The following is an 18,750-nucleotide window of genomic DNA, read 5'->3' as shown; positions in this document are numbered from 1 at the left end:
AATAACAATCATAAATCTTTATGCACTCAACAATAGAGCTTTAAAAAATGAAGCAAAAACTGACAGAATTGAAAAGAAATAGACAAATTCACAGTTACTGCTAGACACTTTAACACTCTTCTCTCAGTAATAGATAGAAATCTCAAGAGAAATATTTTGGGGTGTAGTTAAAAGAATGTGGAAAGAAAATTTTTTATAGCAGTAAGTGTTTATATATTTTTAGAAAAGTCTCAAACCAGTTATCTAATCTTATACATTAAGAAAGTAGAAAAAGAGCAGCAAAACATATGTAAAGAAAGCAGAATGAAGAAAATAGTAAAGGTAAGAACAGAGATCAATAAAATAGAAAGTAGGAGTAAAAAAGAGAAAAATTAATAAAATCAAAAGCTGGTTCTTTAAAAAAATTAAAAGAATTGACAAACCACCAGCAAGAACAACAGAGGGAAAAAGTGAGAAGAAACAAATTACCAATATCAAGAATGAAAGAGAAGATATCATTACTGACCCTGCAGACATTAAAAGGGTAATAAAGGGATATTCTGAGCACCTCTATGCACACAAATTCAATTTTAGACCAAATGGATCAATTCTTTGAAAAACGGATACTACCAAAACTAGCCCAAGACAAAAGAGATAACATACACAGGCCTATAACTCTATATTCTTATATCCATACGCATATAATGAATTTTGTTTTTATATAAGGTGTAAGGTGTATGTATAACTCAAAACAGATTATAGATCTAAATGTAAAACATAAAGCTACAACACTTTTAGAAGAAAACAAGGGACAAAATATTTGAGATCTGGAGTTAGGCAAGGAGTTGTTACACAGTACACCAAAAGCATGTTCCATAAAAGAAAAGAAAAGATAAACTGAACTTTATAAAAATTAGATACTTTCGCTCCCTGAAAGGAAAAACAAGTTATAAACTGGGAGAAAACATCTGCAAAGCAAATATTTGGCAAAGGACTTTTTCTAGTACACTTTTTATAAAACCTCAAAACTTAATAGTAAGAAAACAAACATCCAGTTAAAAAGTGGAACAGACATTTCACCAAGGGTGGCAGCAAATAAGCACATGAAAAAATGTTCAGCATCATTAGCTATTAGGAGAATTCAAATTAAAACTGTGATGGGGTACCACTAACATCTATTAGAAGGTAGACAATTTTAAAAACCAGGAGTTGGACTGATGGCAGACAAAAGTGGAGTCATCTGACAGCCTAAGTGCCCTAAAGAAAATGGAATTTTACTTTGATTGATCTCAGTGGATACTCAGCAGGGAAAAAAAAAAAATGAGTCATTTAGTCTTCCCTCCTTTAGACCCAGCTGAATGCAGTATTGATGCTTATTGAAGGTGAGTAGGAATTTAGGAACTACTCATAAAAAAAGTAATCCACCCAAATACTTAAAGCATAGGTTTACCACATTCCGTATTTTAGTCAAAGCATGGGTACCTGAATTCAGGCTGGTGCATTATAATTAGGTTGTATCTGTCATCTTCATAAATAAGACCAATGTGTTTAAACTGTTTTCATAGTTGAAAATGATGGTCTAGTTTCAAAGCAATGTACTTGGGGAAGGACAGTAGAAAAAGGCAGGCCATTGAGAGAACTGTCCCAGGGATCATTGTCAAGGCATCCATCCATAAAGAAGAACTATATATGGGCCCTCCTAGATTTTAATCATACCTAAATCTGAAGATGAATTTTAAACACAAAAAAACAATACAATAACTTAGAGTATGACTTAGGAAACAAATCAATACATAAAAATTGATTTACACGAAAATATTTCATCTACACCAAACAAGGCAAAATGTGGGGCAGAAACTAACAAATTAGCCGACAGAAAACCCACAAACATCAGAAGTGGAATGTGGCTAAAGACAATAGACTCTAGGAACAAATAACAGACAGGGGAGGCCCCCGCAACTGATCTACATCCTGGCTCCAACACTTAACTTGCCTACAACCTGGGAAAATTACTTAAGCTCTCTGAGGATCAGTTTCATCATCTACAAAGTAGCATTTTAAAAGTACCTATTTAATTTGGTCATTTGGGTTAGATGAGAGAAAGCATGAGAAACACAACCTAAAATAGCTCCGGGCACATAGCAAGGACTGAAAACATATTCGCCATTGTTATTTTATCTTCATCGTCATAGAAGAAACACGTTGATAGCCTTCCAAAGTCCAAGCATCAGGAAGGGTACACAGTTTGCAGAACCTCAGTCCTCTACAAGAGCATATACAAATCACTGATTGTTCAGTCCCCTTGGGAAGGGCCCACTTTTCGGCGACACTGTGCACGGAACTCTGCCCAGATGTCAGGGGTTCTGGATACTTGGCATGGCTTTGTCACCAGTTGGCTAGGCGACTTTGAAGTAGTCACCTCCCCTTTCTGGACCTCATTCCATGCCTTGTAAATGGTCAAGTTGGCCCTGAGCCTCTCTCTCCTCCTTTCCAGCACTCACGTTTTTATTAATTCCGCTGTGACACGCCATGGGCTTTGTGTGGTCATCCCACCACCTACGAACCCATCCTTCATTTTTATAGCCCAACCACACACATCAACTCAAAGGAGTGGGCACTGCAGCTCAGACACACTCCAGCTTTGTCTTCCTTGGTAAGGAGACAGAAGAAACCTGACATCTCATGTCCCCAGATTAATGACACCCCAGAGGGTGTCTGTGAGAGTCCTCCAGGTGCTGTGCCCGCTGGCTGGTCTTTTGTGCTGGTAATGCTCTTAGTATGACAATGTCTTTACTTTTGTTTCTGGCAAGAATTAATAAATTACTTGTGATGTTTAATAAGAAGCAGATGTTCCCAACGAGAATGGGGCCTGGTTGCCCATTAATTCTGGTTGGATTTTTCTTGCCATGTTGAATGGAAGCAGACCGAGTAGGTGATCCACACGATATTTTGCAAGACCAAAGTTGTCTGCAGACAGTAGAGCTGAGAACAATTGCTCTGTATAATTCAAAATGGGTGGAACAATGATATGATGTTTATAATTAGAAAAAGCATTTGGTTTCTATAGTTAAAAGTTAATAAGCCCTATGGTCCTGAAACTGTTACAGCTAGCAAGAAGAAATGTTCATTTAACTTTATTCTAATTTTGAGATTTTATGATTCTTTAATATAACTATTACAAAATAAGTTGTGTAGTTAATAAAGGCCAAACAAATTTAGAAAGTGGTGGATTATGATGACCTGAGGAATCAGGGAAGGCCATTTCACAGGAAGTTGGAAGTCTCACCTGGCAGGTGGGTTAAAAACGTAAGGACGAGATAATGGAGAAAAGTGTGAACATAGAACTGGTTTCTTCATACATATTTAATGGCAAAGGAATCCTTGGACATGGTGGGAAGTGTCTACGGAAAGACAGAAAATCATGTAGGAATTGACAGTGAAATGTAAAAGCTATATGCTCAATGGAATGTATATAATATACCTAAAACTTTTCAGAGCATAGATAAGAACACAAGTAAATATTCTAGGGAGAAACACTGTGGGTGTTCTAAGGGTATATAACGTGGTTAATGAGAGGTAGGTGCTCACAAAACATTTCTTAGAACTATTGTTTTCAAATATGCATCCTTTCATGAGGCGGAGGAGGGTCATAGAGTTGGGCTAGATTGGTAAATAGGTGGACAAATATACACTAACTTTTGGGACTTAATCCCCATCATTAATCAGAGAAGACGTTTACAATTAGGTGGTACAATTAATATTACAACCCTTCCCTGAGAACCTACAAACAATTTTATATTGATTCCTTCATCTTGCCCTCATAAAAATGGTCACATATATGGTTAACTTTATTTTAGAGGTGTGAAACCCAAACCTGAAAGAGAGTTTGACTTACTCAAGGTTTCGCCGCTAACTAATAAGAGGTGAGGTTAACGAGTAAGTGGTTTCCCGGAACAAGCTGCTGAGAATCTATTGTGTGCATCTCTTCCCAACTATGCATTCAGCCATGTGACATTGGTGGCTTGAGACTGGCCACCATGGGAGTATTTACACATGGAAACAGGCAAATGAACTCTACAAATCAGGGATTCCCCCCCACCTTGAGAGGAGGTATTAAACATTTTACCACCATATCATTAAGCAGAACACAGGTTGTGCAGACAGGGGTTCCATCCTGTCTACCCAAGAGCATCAGTTGGCCAAGTCTTGTCCTGGCATAATGCTTCTACCCTCCTGGCCCTCTCTCATGGGTGCATTACAGGAGGCCACAAACGCACGAGCAGATACTTCAAGGCACATCCCTAACTCTTCACAGAAACTTAGTGTTAACGTTGTCCTGCTAATAATGTGAAGCCAGCCTTTGGGAGGAGGGACTAAAACACTTAGACCTCAGTAATTCCATAAAAATCAAATACCTTGTGCAACTATCGCTTAAAGTCTTTGGTTGGCCCACATAGTATAATGAACCTTAACACATTTGGAACCTGGAGTTGATTACCAAATAGTCCAGCCAGGTAAACAGATAAAGCATATCATGCTCGGATACTGAGCAACTATTATTTTATTCACTTATCCTTGTAAGGAGGTCATGGTATTTAAAATATTAATGTCAATTTACTATAAACCAATGTTTCTCAAATACTTTTAGGCATTTTACTTTTGTTTGTATTACTGTAAAAGCTATGGAATAAATATGATTTTTCGAAGTATTTATCACAAATGCCACATGGCTTCGTAATAGAATAACGAGGAACTAGTAAATTCAGGTTATTATATTCCTCGGATCCTCCATCATTCAGTCTTTAATTGACCATGTCTCTTTCTTCTACAAAGACTTTATGTAGCCGAGGAGAGTCAACAAAAACACCAGCAGTACCAAAAAAAAAAAAAAAAAAAAGAAAAAAGAAAGGAAGCCAGTAAGAAAAGCAGATTGCAGTAGGAATGGAAAGATCTGGAAGTCACAATAATTACATTTTTACTTTAACTTAGTGGGTGCTAAAGAAAACAACATTGCCTGGCCTGGCTGCAAAGCTCACTATATTTTACACAGAAGTTGGAAGATAGAGGATTTCTTTTTTAAGCATGTATCCAAGGATTATGCCATTATGACAAGGCCTAATTTGCTCTCAAAGAGGTTATGAGCTGGGACTCATCAATTATGTCTCTAAAGATAAGCTGATTCTATACAAAAAGGAAATGGGTAATACATATGCAGGTCTCAGTGAATGTTCTCTCAAGGCCTCAAACGAAGCAGTCTTTCTCTCACTGTGTCACCCTCACCTCTTTCTTGCCCATGGATGTGACCTCTAGAGGACTCATGCCACCTGTGAGCATGGTCCCCATTCTAGAATGCCATACTTTAAACCATAAAACCTGCATCAGGCCAATGAGGCTAAGCCTAGGAGCTATTCTGCCGTGTAGAGAGTTAGAAACAGCCTCAAGCCTTGTAAGACAGGCCAAGGGAGTTTTTTATAAGCCTCCCAGGTGAGATGGAATTCAAGCTAGTTTTGAGTAGCAGTGGTTTAGATGACTACATCTTGGTGGTGACTGCATGAGAGGTAGGAGTCAAGGATTTTGATGTTTTCATCTCTAAAATTCCTTCATTCTATGAGTTGGTTGCAATCTGGCTCATCAGGAACCCCAAGGGGAAAAGGGATAAAGGAGAAAGAAGTGAGGGAGAGGGAAAAGGGGGTGGGAGAGGAAGGGATAAGGGAAAGAGAGAAGTTATATTATGCTTTTTCATAAAAAAAAATCCTACCCTAACAAGAGAGGATTCAGCTCAAATGAGGGGGTTTTCCTTGTAAGACCCAGCATGGGTACCTTAACCTTAACTGTACCTTTAGGGCCAATTTTGGCGTCACCAGCAAGTAACTTGTACTTGTAAGAATCACTGCATTGTTGAGGGGATATAAGAGTGAGTGACGGGCGAGCCCCAGTAGAACCATTATTTAAATTCTGTGCAGCAGGTGACGATAAGTGACGTATAATCTGGTTATGGCACAAAGTGAAAGTTAGAGCCTATCCTTCACGCTGAAGCCAGACTCCTCCGGCAACCGAGAAAAAATAGACAAAGTCAGTTTCAAACGTTGACCCCAGTTTAGAATTACAAAGTGGGGAGGGAAATAAAAGAAGAAATTTAGTTGAGCCCCAATAAAAAATTTATCCCGGGGACCATGGACAAAAACGAGAGAAAGCGAGGATAAAAAACCCTTCTCTTCCGATGTAATAGTTTTAGTTAATTTTACTGTGCTAAGTCATCGGTTTTCCTATAAATTAGCTGCTCTTTTAGCTGAGGCTCACTTAAAAAAAAAAAAAAAAAGATAATAAAATGTACGACATTTATTGTGCATGCAGCACATCCAGGATTCATGACTTGGAGCTCCAAATCAGAATGAGGAATTTGGAGCACAAAACAGAGAATGTGCGGCATGGCATCACATGGAGCCCAGCCGTGGCCGTGCACAGAAACCAAGTACAGTTGGCTCTTTATAATTACAAGTGACACAACACTGTGGCAGAGATCTAGTGTTTTTTAATGCATGTGACTCAATATGCAATGTTTTTGTTCATGATGTATAACTACTGACGTTGATAACTGGCCAGGTACTGTATGTGTACTGAATTAACATAGGCTGAGGACAGATTTTCTTAAGCAATATACAGACATACCTTGCATGGCCAAGAAAGGCAAGGTACGGTGGTGCGGATTTGTATTTGTATACAAGAACACACAAACACATATATACTCAATTTCATAAAGACAGATATATCTATATATCTATATATCTGTCTTTATGAAATCATATCCTTATGAAAAACACCTCTGCCTTTCTGAAATATATATTACATATATACATATTTATTACACATATTATATATATACATATATATATACATACATATACATACATATATATATATATATATATATATATATATATATATATATATATAGGGCTTAATTGAAAATGTCTTTTGAGAGCTATTAGGAATAAGGTAGTTGAATAAGGAAACAGCAATCTTTATCTTCTGCCTTCATTTCTCCATTTCCCCTCAATTTAGTCCCAGGTTCTTCTGAAAACAGGTAACTGAATGAGCTTTAGGGTTTTGTGGGCAAAACATGAAAATGTTTCTCCCTCCCGGTTCTTTCAAAGTTAATTTACCGAGTAGAGTGGAGCACCAGATTACTCTATCCTTGTATTTCTGCAAATGTGAGCCTTCATAGGTGTTAATCGTGAGCACAGAAAGTATCAGTCTAGGAAAAAGCATTTGGACTATTTTGTTTAGTAATCAAGTAAAAATAGTGGAATTGTGATTGGGTTTGAGTTAAACCCATAAAACAATTTTGAAACAATATTTTCAGAATATTTAAATTTTTATCAATGAACACTGTATACCTCTCTCAGAAAGATTTTACAACTTTGTGTATCTAGGTACTTCACATTTCTTGTTAAAATTATGTTAAGAATTTTATGGTAAAATATTGAAATTTTAGGCATATTATTTAAAATGTTGTCTTTTCCTTTTCTATTTTGTTATATGCCTCAATGGCAAGAATTCAGAACAGTGTTAAATATCAATGGGGATAGTAGACATCCTTAACCCATCCCTCTTTATTTTAAAAGGAGTGTTTTCAATATCTTACTAAAAATAAGCTGTTTAATATAGATGTTCTCTATCACGTTAGGTAAGTATCTTTCTAATCCTAGTTGTTAAAGTTATTTTTTTTTTCCAAGTTGTGATGGGTATTTAATTTTATTAAATACCATTCAAGTATCTTCTGAGATTATATACGTGGCTTTTCTAGTTGGCCCTTGGCTGTGCCGTATGATATGAAGAAATGTCCTAATATTTAGCTTCCACCCATTCCTGCATTAACACTCTTGGAGGAGGCTGATTTTCTCTTTTACTAGATACAGTTTCATTCATTTGCTAATATTTGATTGTCTGTAATTTTCTTATGCAATTTCTGTCAGGGTTTTATTATAGTTTATAAAATGATGTGGATAGCTTTTCAAACTCTTTCCATGTTCTGGAACAATTTATTAAGTCTGCTCTTTGAAAACTTGATCAACAAGTCCTGGACTCTTTTGTGGAAATAATTCTTTGAAAAGTTTTTTTTTTTTTTTCTTCAGTTTTTCTCTAGGTATTCCATATATTCTGGTTTTTAAATTACTTATGAGTCAGTTTTCCCCACTTACGTTTTTTTAAAAAATAAATCATCCTTTGTACTAAAATTCTCATATTTGTAAGCACACTTAGATAATAACATATTAGTCTCTCTATTTTTAAAAGTATTATCTGTCATTTGCTTATAGGACCTATATCAGTTATAGTTTTTTCCATCATATTTTATTTCTATTCTGTAAAAATTAAAGTTACTAAAAGCTTGTCCTTTTTTTTCCCCTTTATCCCACAGATGTATTGATTTTTTGCTTTTATTATTTTCCTCCTGATATGTTTAATTTTTTGTCATTTCTCCAACTTCTGGCATTGACTGCTTAGTTCATTTATTTTCATTCTGTCATGTCTAAGTAAGCATAATTAAGGCCATAAATTTGAGCCCACTGTGTTACCAGCCAGAGTTTTTTATTTTCATTATGCTTCTAAATAGTCATCATTCATTCACTGAATGATTTATTCACTTAGCACCGACCATGTGCCAAGCATTGTCTTCTTTCAGAAATAAACTAATATTATCATTTTAATTTTTTTGTAGAACAATGGATTTTAAGAAAATTTCCCTCCTCTTAAAGGGGTTAGATTTGTGTTGGTTTTGTTTAAACTTGTGTTAATAGGTGTTAGTCATATTACATTATACTCAGAGGAATCTACAAATATTCTAGTGTTGGAAACTTTCTCAGTTTTTCCTCTGTGGCTAAATATATGATGAACTTTTATCAATATTTCACAGGTGACCAAAGAGAGGAAAACTTTTCTGCAATGTTCATTCAAATTTATTAGTTATAATGGTCAGACTGTCTTAACTGATTTTTCAAAGGCTGAGAAATCTGTGTTAGAACATAATTAACAATTATGAATCTGACCAATGTGTTCTTTTAAATATTTGTTGCTGCATTTTAATGCACACATTTTCATGACCATTACATTGTAGTTCTAAACTACACTCAGCAATATAGAACAACAGTCTTCATTCCATATTTTTTTTGGCTAAAATAATTTTTCCTAAAATTAATATTGTCACATATTTTTTGTTTCTATTTTCTAAGAAGTCCATGACCATCAGGTTATTTTTCACATGTGAATAAATAATAGTAGGTAAATGAGACATTTAGAGATAGACACAAAACACTACCTCTGTAAGGAGCTCCATGGCGTTGTTCTCATTTCTGGCTCTTAATGAGCCTGGGTCTCTAAGTTAGTGGGTAATGGATAAAACTTTCTGCTCACATCATTCTGGAAGGTAGCACTGTTCTGTTTCATTACACAAAACATAGGCAATCCACTAATTTTTTTTCTCAGGCCAATTCCTTTGACCTTATTGATGGGGAAGTATGCCCAGATTCTGGCATTAAATTGTTGGCCACTCTTGGTTTTCAGGCTGGCGATATTTCAGTATCTTCGATGCTATCAGCAGGAGCTGTATCAGAGACTGCTAATCAGATGCTATTTTAAAGCTCAGTTAGGATTAGGCTCAGGTCCTGACATGAAAATTGCATAAGTGCTATGCAAAACAAATGTAACATCATCTGGTTATATTTTGATAATGTTATTTCTCATAATCTTGGAACAATCTGAGTTGCAATTTAAAGGGTGATGAAGTCATTAGGCAGTGTTACCTGCGAAATCCCTCTACAGTATGTTCTTTTCAATTCTAGGCAACTTATTAAAAACAATGAACATAAGGGTTTTCACATGTTCCTAGGAGGAATAATTAGTACATCACTTCAAAAGTTTAAATTTATAGAAGGTAAGTAGGAAGAGATTTCAAGAATAACAGCTTATATCCTGTCCAATGGAACCAGAAGTCTGACACACTGCTCAGAGTGACACTGAGGGCTAACTGCTACATGTAGTAAAATAAGCCAGACTCTGATCCTAAAACAGGTAAAAGGGAATGTACAATACATTGTAATACCTTGCAATGATTTTTCACCTATGCTTTAAACAGTCCTAAGTGGATTCTTTAATTCTTTAGAAAGACTTTTAGAAATGTTAGAGTGACCCTTAGGAGCTGCAAGGAACATAAGCTCTGTTTTCCCCAAATAGTTACAGGGGACTTTCTGAATGCTGTAGATTAATAACCTAGACAAGGAGCATGTTCAGATCCCCCGTGCACTCGTGCAGAATTGTTTAGGTCTCTCTATTCTTCAAGAGGCTTGGATTAGTTCAGAAATTTGGTGTATTGTATTGTCAGCAAAATCACAAACCAGTAAAGTCTTGGCTGGGCTTCTGGTATGTATATGTGTGGCAGGTGGGCAGGAGATGTGTACAGAGACTAAGCCTCTTCCTCTTCCTGCATGTGCTGGTCACAAGGAGAGAGGAAGAGGCAGAAAGAGGAGTGGTAGAGAGAAGCCAGGGGCAGGAAGCCGGGGGGCTGGTGAAATTGGGTGAAGCGTAGGCAGGTGATACATGTGCAGGTGCGCTCATGTGTCGGGGGCGTACTGTTGAACAGACAAGTTATACGGTCCATGTGGAAGGTTCGCCCACTCCAGAATATCCAGAGCAGTCAATAGGCCAAACCCAGAAGTAGTGAAATGGCCAGTTTGATCCATAGGTGGCCAATCCCAATTCAAATCGAGGAATGACATTTCCAAGAGCATCACTTGGAAGGGGCCTCTAGCTAGAATCTGGAAGAAATGATACCAGTTGGAAACGACTGGTCAAAATGTGGGCTGGTCATCCATCATCCAGCCAAAGAATCATAGTCCTGGGAGCAGCTTTCCTAGGGCAGAACTTCTCCACATGCAGAATGTGAAAAAGACAAACTTTGGGGTCCTCCAGACCCAAATCACAACCGCTGTTCTCTCTGGAGATAAGAAGAATGGCCTCATAGGAATTTTTGTGAAATTCATTAAGAAACTTCCAAAAATCCTCTCTTAATAGTAATGTAGACATATTACTATAAGTAATCGTTTGCTTCCAAGTTCTCAAACTCAGAATCATAAATAACTGTATGTTGACTTTAAAGCAATTTTTTCACTGTTTTACTGCTTACAAGATAAAATATGGCAGTTTTTAGAACATTTAAAAATACAGGAAAGAAAAAAAAAACAGTCCCAAGACTCAAACCACTAAGAGTCGGCTACTGTCAAAGATTTGATGGACACCCTTCCAAGGCTTGCTCTGTAATATATGGATATATATGTATGACCATATATGTATATAATTTGCACATAAATGGGATCAACATATACATGCTGTTTTACAAGCTGTTTTTTTCCAACAATATGTCAAAGAGATTTTTTAAGATAGGGTACAGACAGATATACACACACACACGCAATCTTGTTTAAGAGCCATGTAGTAATCTTTGTGTGAGATTTTTTTCATGGTATATTCAACCAGTTTCCTATTGATAAGCAACTAGATTTTGTCCATCTTTCATTATTATAATGATGTGATGCCATCTCCTTATAGGTACATATTACATACTTGTCTGAGCATCTCCTTTGGAAAGATTTCTCAAAATGGGATTGCTAAATCAAAGGGCAGCACATGCAAAATTTTCGTATTCCAGAAGAGTTTTTTCTCAACTCAATTCCTTTGACCTTATTGATGGGGAAGTGTGCCAGATTCTGGCATTAAATTACTGGCCACTCTTAGTTTTCACTCTGGTGATTTTTCAGTGTCTTCAGTGCACTGAATTAATTTTCATTTATTCATTCAGTATTTCTTGAATATCCACTGATGACCAGATGTTATTTTCGGCTGTAAGGATTCAGTAATGAAAAAAGAAATAGCCTCTTGACCAATAGTTGACACAGAAGTAAAGAGATAATTAACATACAATGTGATCATGGCCTTAAGAGGAGTGTGAACTGACATTTAAACTTGAATTTAATGGGCCAAGAGACAAAGACATTTTCCAGGTGGAGGAGGAGGATCAAAGTGGAATAGCAAGAGACACCAAGTGGTAAACATTAGAGTCCTCTGGAGAAGAATAACATTTCAGTGGGGTGGGGCAGAAGTTGCCTATATGTCTGCATTTTAAAAATGCATACAATGGTACAGAACGCCTGAGAGAGAGGCTCTTGAGAGGAAATCTTCCGCAGACAAATGTGTTTGGGAAATTCAGCATATTACTGGTTCACAATCCCTTTACACACAATTGCAAAATCCAAACATGTTTTGTCATTCGTCAAGCTGCAAAACCTCACCTGAACTGATGTGAGGCTATTTTATAGTCTTGATTTATCTCATTTAATGTGATATCTATATATTTTGATATAGAAACAGCAATATGAGTGCTGGGAGGTGTTATATAATATTTGCTGTATGTACCTTATTACCTTTCTAAACATCTGACAGATTCTGGATTCCAAATACATCCAGCCCCAAGGATCTCTGAATCAGAGACTGTGGACCCGTATAATTTCCTTTTAGAGAGTCACATGAACATTACCAGTTTCTAAGAAGTTCTTCAGCTAAGAAATTAAATTTCTTTCATCTAGCACTTCCCACATAGATTTGACTTTTCAACACTAAACCCCTGCCCCCTTTTGCTTACAAAACATCTACTAACAACCCAAAGAAAAATTATAATTAATATTCCAAGGAGGACATTTTGGAAAATACTATTTGGTATTCAGCTAAGCAGTCAGCTGAAGTCTGTGAGCAAAGGGGAAACAATTCCATTATCTTCCAGGACGACAAGTCTGTCTTCAGTGAGGACAACAAGCTGATGTATGCTACAGGTTAGCAGACTTCTGCTGCAGTAAAGCAAGAAATGATACAAGCCTGAACTCTTCATTGCAAATGGCATGTATTAAAGCGGAGAGATACAAACGTGGGGACGAATTCAAGGGTGAATCGACAGCCCTTGGGATTTGACAAGATGTAGAAAGGAAAGAGAAGGAAGAGGTAAGTGCAGTTCTAGGTTCTCTAAATTGAGAGAATGGGTGACTGGCGACCCATTCTGGTTATCAGTTAGGCTAAGGACCGTGAGAGAATCCATCAGTGTACAATGAGAGATGACTCCTGAAGGATAAAGCTCCAGGTGTCTGGTAAAGTATAGGTGCTGAAGCACAGATACCCACTAGGCTAAAGGGAATTAGGCTGTGCTTCTCAGAGAAATATTTGATTTGGAGATACAGAGCTGGGACCCATCGAAAACTGCGATGAGAGAGTAAAGGAGTCTAAAACGTCACCTCCAGGGGACATGCAGAGCAGTGAGATGGAGATTAGAATACTGGTAAAATGTCAGTATTGACAAGAGGGGAGGAATAGGAGGAAGAGTTACTTAAGGAGAAAGAGGAGGGCCCGGAGTGGAGTTAGGAGAAGCAGAAGAAGAGCATTGCGAGGGTTGGTCCAGGGCATTCCTCACGGAGTAGGTCAAGGAGGAAGAGGCTTGAAACAAGGCCCTAGCGTCGGACAATTATGGGGAGCTGCCTCTGTGGTGTGGCCGACACAAAAACTAGATCCAAGTGGGTTGAGCAGCGTGTCAGTCAGCCCAAGCTGCCACAGCAAACACCACAGACTGGGGGGGTGGGGCTCGAACACTAGAAATTTATTTTCTCACAGTTCTGGAGGCTGGAAAGTCCAAGATCGAGGTCCAGCAGGCTTCTGCTGGTGGGAGCCCTCCTTCCTGACCTGCAGACAGCTGTCTTCTCACTGTGCCTCTCACGGGGTGTGTGTGTGGGGGGAGGGAGGGAGAGGATGGAGATTGCTTTCTTTCTTCCTCTTTCTTATAACACCAATCCTATAGGATTTGGGCCCAACCCTCATGACCCCATTTAAACTTAATTACCTCCTAAAAGCCCTGTCTCCATCTACAGTCACACTGGGGGTTGCGGCCTCATTATATAAAATTTGGGGCACGGGGGCGGGTGGTGGGAGGACACAATTCAGTCCATAGCAAGGAGCGAGGAAGTGGAGGAACAGATCCTGCCTATGCTAATAAAGGTAATAAAGATGAGAAAAAGAGATGTTACCTAGTGTGAATATTTAAAAATTATCTTTTAAGACAATGGAAACTTTATCATTCTTGTAGGCTGAGGAAAGGAGAGAATGGAAAGGGAGAGGCTGACAAACCCCACAGAGGCGACAAGGTGAGTGGAAGGATTGGCCTTGGGAAGGAGGAGACGTGACAACTTCTGAGAGAGGGAGGGAGAGGGTCAATGTTTGTCTGTTCTCTTTAGTCTAGAAGTGAAGTGGGCGGCAACTGAGTACCTTTATCTTCAACAGCATCAGTTGCCTTGAAACTGAGGTTGTACTGGACCTGTACTGAACAAGTCAACAGAGGACAATTATGTGTTCCTTCCACGTTGTGAAGTGGCTGCCACTATTTCCAAAAATGAAGAGCCCACGTCTCCAGTACGTGGTGGCAGTTCAACTGGCCTACGCATCCGCAGACGATATAATCACTTAAACATTTAAACAGGCTTCTCATCAGCCTAACAAACAGATACAGAAGGATGCAAGACTAAAAAGTTACCACCATCATCACCTCACACGGGTCAGAATGGCCATCATCAAAAAATCTACAAATAACAAATGCTGGAGAGGGTGTGGAGAAAAGGCAACCCTCCCACACAGTTGGTGGAAATGTTAATTGGTGCAGTCACTATGGGGAACAGGACGGAGGTTCCTTAAAAAAGCTAAAACTAGAGTTGCCATATGATCCAGCAATCCCACTCCTGCGCACATATCTGGAAAAGATGAAAGCTCTAATTTGAAAAGATACATGCACCCCAATGTTCATAGCAGCACTAGTTACAGTAACCAAGACATGGAAGCAGCCTAAACGTTCACCGACAAATGAATGGATAAAGAAGATGTGGTACGTATATACAATGGAATATTACTCAGCCATGAAAGAGAATGAAATAACACCATTTGCAGCAACGTGAATGGACCTAGAGATTATCATACTAAGTGAAGTCAGACAGAAAAAGACAAAAATCACCTATCACTTATATGTGGAATCTAAAAAACCGATACAAATGAACTTATTTACAAAATAGAAATAGGCTTGCAGACATAGGAAACAAACTTATGGTTACCAAAGGGGAAAGGCAGGGGAGGGAAAAATTAGGAGTTTGGGATTAACAGACCCACATTACTATATTTAAAACAGATAAACAACAAGGACCTACTGTATAGCACAGGGAAATATACTCAGCATCTTATAATAACCTATAATGGAAAAGAATCTGAAAAAGAATATCTATATATATACACAATATCTTGTATAAGATATATATTATATACATATACATATGTATAGCTGAATCACTCTGCTGTATGCCTGAAAGTAACACAACATTGTAAATCAACTATACTTCAATAAAAAAAAAAGGTTACCTCCATTGCCATCACTTTTGAGGGACGAGATTGTAAAAACAAATTTCATGGCCTCAATTCCCACAATTATCCCGGAGTTATTTCACACCTCTACAGTGGGTCACATCTGAATGGACAGTGCCATCTGCCCCAGTCCTCATCTTCCTTCAGTGATGAGGCTGGCAGATAACCAGTCCATCAGCAAGAGCAAGTGCGAGCGTAACTCCGCTACACGGATGGGAGAACATCTGAGCAGCTGCTTATGATGTCATGGACAACGGGAACTTGAAGCAGAAAGGAAGGAAGGAAAGTGAGAGCATTCAGAGGAGTCTGTGGGACCACACTTTCTGCCCAGTGGCTTCCTGTCCGGCTGAGAGACAAAGACCCGCCAGTTCCTCATTCCCTCGTTCAGCCCACCATCCACGCAACCAATATTCACTGTGTACCCAGGGTTTGCAAGCATGATACTAGGCACTGGGGAGACAGTGGCAACACGGTGAATGCTGACCCCGGCTCACAGCTCTCAGAGCAGGCAAGACTGCTGTAAAATAAGCAGTCACTACAAAGTGAGATGTTGTGATAAGGATGCCCGGGCCTTTATGAAAGCAGAGAAGAGAGGGATTCAAATAGGATGTGGCATTTAGAATCCAGAGGATAGACAGCAGTTAATTAGATGAAGAGAAAGAGGAAGCATTCCAGAAATACAGAAGCGCAAACAGAAGCCCAGAAGTGTGGACAACAGAAAGACTTCACTACATCTAAGGGGGGGAAAAAAAACAAACCCAAAACTAAGAACACCTGGGCCCAACTGAGAGCGAAAGTGAGCAAAGCTGAGACAGGCAAAGTTGGCAATGGCCAGGTCAGGATAACTTTGTTAAATTAAGGTATTTGAACCACATCCTGTGGATGGTGGGAAATGAAGCACCGTGTCTGCCTCCTGTGTGTGTGCGTGCGTGTGTGTGTGTGTGTGTGTGTGTGTGTGTGTGTGTGGCAGGGGGTGGAGACCAGGCAGGGAGGTGAGAGTGTCACATTTGCTTGACAGGATTAGAACTCTATTTTAGGAAATGGATTGGAATTCAGGAGACCAGCCCTAGGGTGATGGCGGTAGAGAGGGGGGCTGACGTAGGATTGTGATGTAGAATGCTTCAGAGCAAGCAAGTTGTACCTACTTGTGCAGATCAGGGTCCAACACCAACACAGGTGAAGTTTCCTCTAGACCCATGGTCCTTCTCCTGGGGTCTTACTGGTCCATGGACAGTGTGGGGAGGGGAGTCTGTAGCCCCCTGTGACGTCTCAGTGACACGCTGCTATAGCATCTATCTCCCTCTGCCCTTTGCATTGTGTGGTCTGGGGGGCGGTATCTGTTAGTGTGGTTTTTGTTTTTCTCCTGCGAATGTTCAAATCTGTTCTGTACTACTAGGAACTTAGTTTGGCTTGTAGAGATCGACTCAAAAAAGAACCTGGGGAGCTACGAAGCTTCACCCACCCCACCCCCCCCCCCATTTCTGCAGAACAGAGCCATCAATAACCTGGACGGCCAATGGGAGGAAACGCATGACCGGGGGCCTGGCTCTGAGCTGGAGTCTTGGTGAAACAGAGCTGACAGATGCCACTGCTTTCTGCCAAATGCCCATTCCAACCCCATTAGTGCATCATGTAGGGATGAGGGTGCAAGAATCACGCTGAAAACAAAGGCAGCTGGAGGCCCGCCCGCAGGCTGGTGCATGGCTGTGCTCGCTGCAGGGTGGGCTGGGCTGGGCAGTCTATTCTGGCCCAGTCTGGCCTCATACCCTCCTGGCCCTCTGCACCGAGACAGGCCAATGGCAGGGGCCCTGCAGCTGGCCTGCCTCCATTGGAGGACAGCGTAAGGAAGATCAGGCACTTGGCCTTAGACACAGAGTCTCTGCAAACAAGTGTACCCGGGGGAAGGGGCAAACAGAGTGATGGAGGTTATTCATAGGAGCCCGGAAGAGGCAAGTCCATCTAAATCTGCAAGTGTTTAAACAGAGATACTGAGCACATCAGGTTGCCATGAAAAAGAGGGATATTAAAAGCAACTTTATGTTTGGCCATTTGAAATTCCCTACTGACTATCAGCGCAGCTGACTTGCTGGTGGCCCGGGAGGGTGGCCTTTCCAGGCAGCTTACGCCCGTGCAGCCCGGGGCTGGGAGTTATTAGAGGCGGAGTGGAACGCTTTCATCTTCCACGACTGTTTATGAACACACCGTTAGCACCCTGCAGTCCACTTGCGCGGCTCTCTGGTCCCCAACAGAGGGCAGATGGCATGCCACTCCCCAAGGGACTCCAGGCTTCACCTCGCTCAGCTTTATCCACTGAGCTCGGGATCTGGAGAGGAGTCATGCTGTGCTTTTACAGCATTCCCCGGGGGCTGCAGAGAGGCAGTTCTGGAATCCCTACACGGCAACCTGCCTAAGGGCGGGGGCTGGATCCACACAGGCTCTCCCTGGAAGGAATGATATTCCAGATCTACTGCCTGCCACGCAGCCTGTCCACAGCCGTGGGGCGGGAGGGGAGGGCTGCGGTGGGCCAGAGCCGGACCTGGGCTGGGGGGAGTCGGGGTGGGGAGAGTCTGTGTGCCAGAGGCTGCCCAGCTGCCTGGCCCGCTGCAGGCCGGGGCGCATCCCCCGGATCTGCTAAGCTCTCTCTCCCTTTCCTATCAGCACTGCTGTGCTGTCAGAGATAGTGGAGAGAGGGCAATCAAGACGCTGATAGCAAAGCAAGGACATTAGGGTCACCACGAATTACGCAGAGGTGTGATAGCATGACCTGGAAGGAGGCTGAAAGCAGAACAGATAACAGTCAGAGCAAACTCACTAGATGCCAGCAGCTCCCGCCAACGTCAAGCCACAAGCCACGTGGTCCCAGCAGACACCCACTCTCACGCAGAGCGGCCAGTGAGGATTTGGGGGTTTCCTAAACAGGGTAGGGCCTTGAAAGAATGCTGATAAGGGGCCTATCACTGAGCGGCAGGGAGGGTCATTTAGTCTAGGTCTCACATTTAGATGTGTGATTTTATCTCCAAATGAACCTGTTTATCTAGTCACTGAGATACAGTCACCAAGTTGAAAGAAGATGTTCTTTAAAACTCATTCCATTAACAGACTCTCTCTCTCTCTCTCTCTGTACACACACACACACACACACACACACACATATCTCCTCCAGTGCATGCAAAGTCAATATTTTCGTAAGTCTTGGGCTAACTTATAAATAGCATAATATACTTCATTTTGTTTTTTGAAATTTTTTTTCCAAAAGAGTGGAAGTTACCGATGTCTCCCTTG

This window comes from Balaenoptera acutorostrata, chromosome 7 (genome assembly GCF_949987535.1).
Source record: "Balaenoptera acutorostrata chromosome 7, mBalAcu1.1, whole genome shotgun sequence".
In the NCBI taxonomy this organism is placed as follows: domain Eukaryota; kingdom Metazoa; phylum Chordata; class Mammalia; order Artiodactyla; family Balaenopteridae; genus Balaenoptera; species Balaenoptera acutorostrata.
The sequence above is the reverse complement of the archived record's forward strand: the minus strand, read 5'-3'. Positions refer to the sequence as shown.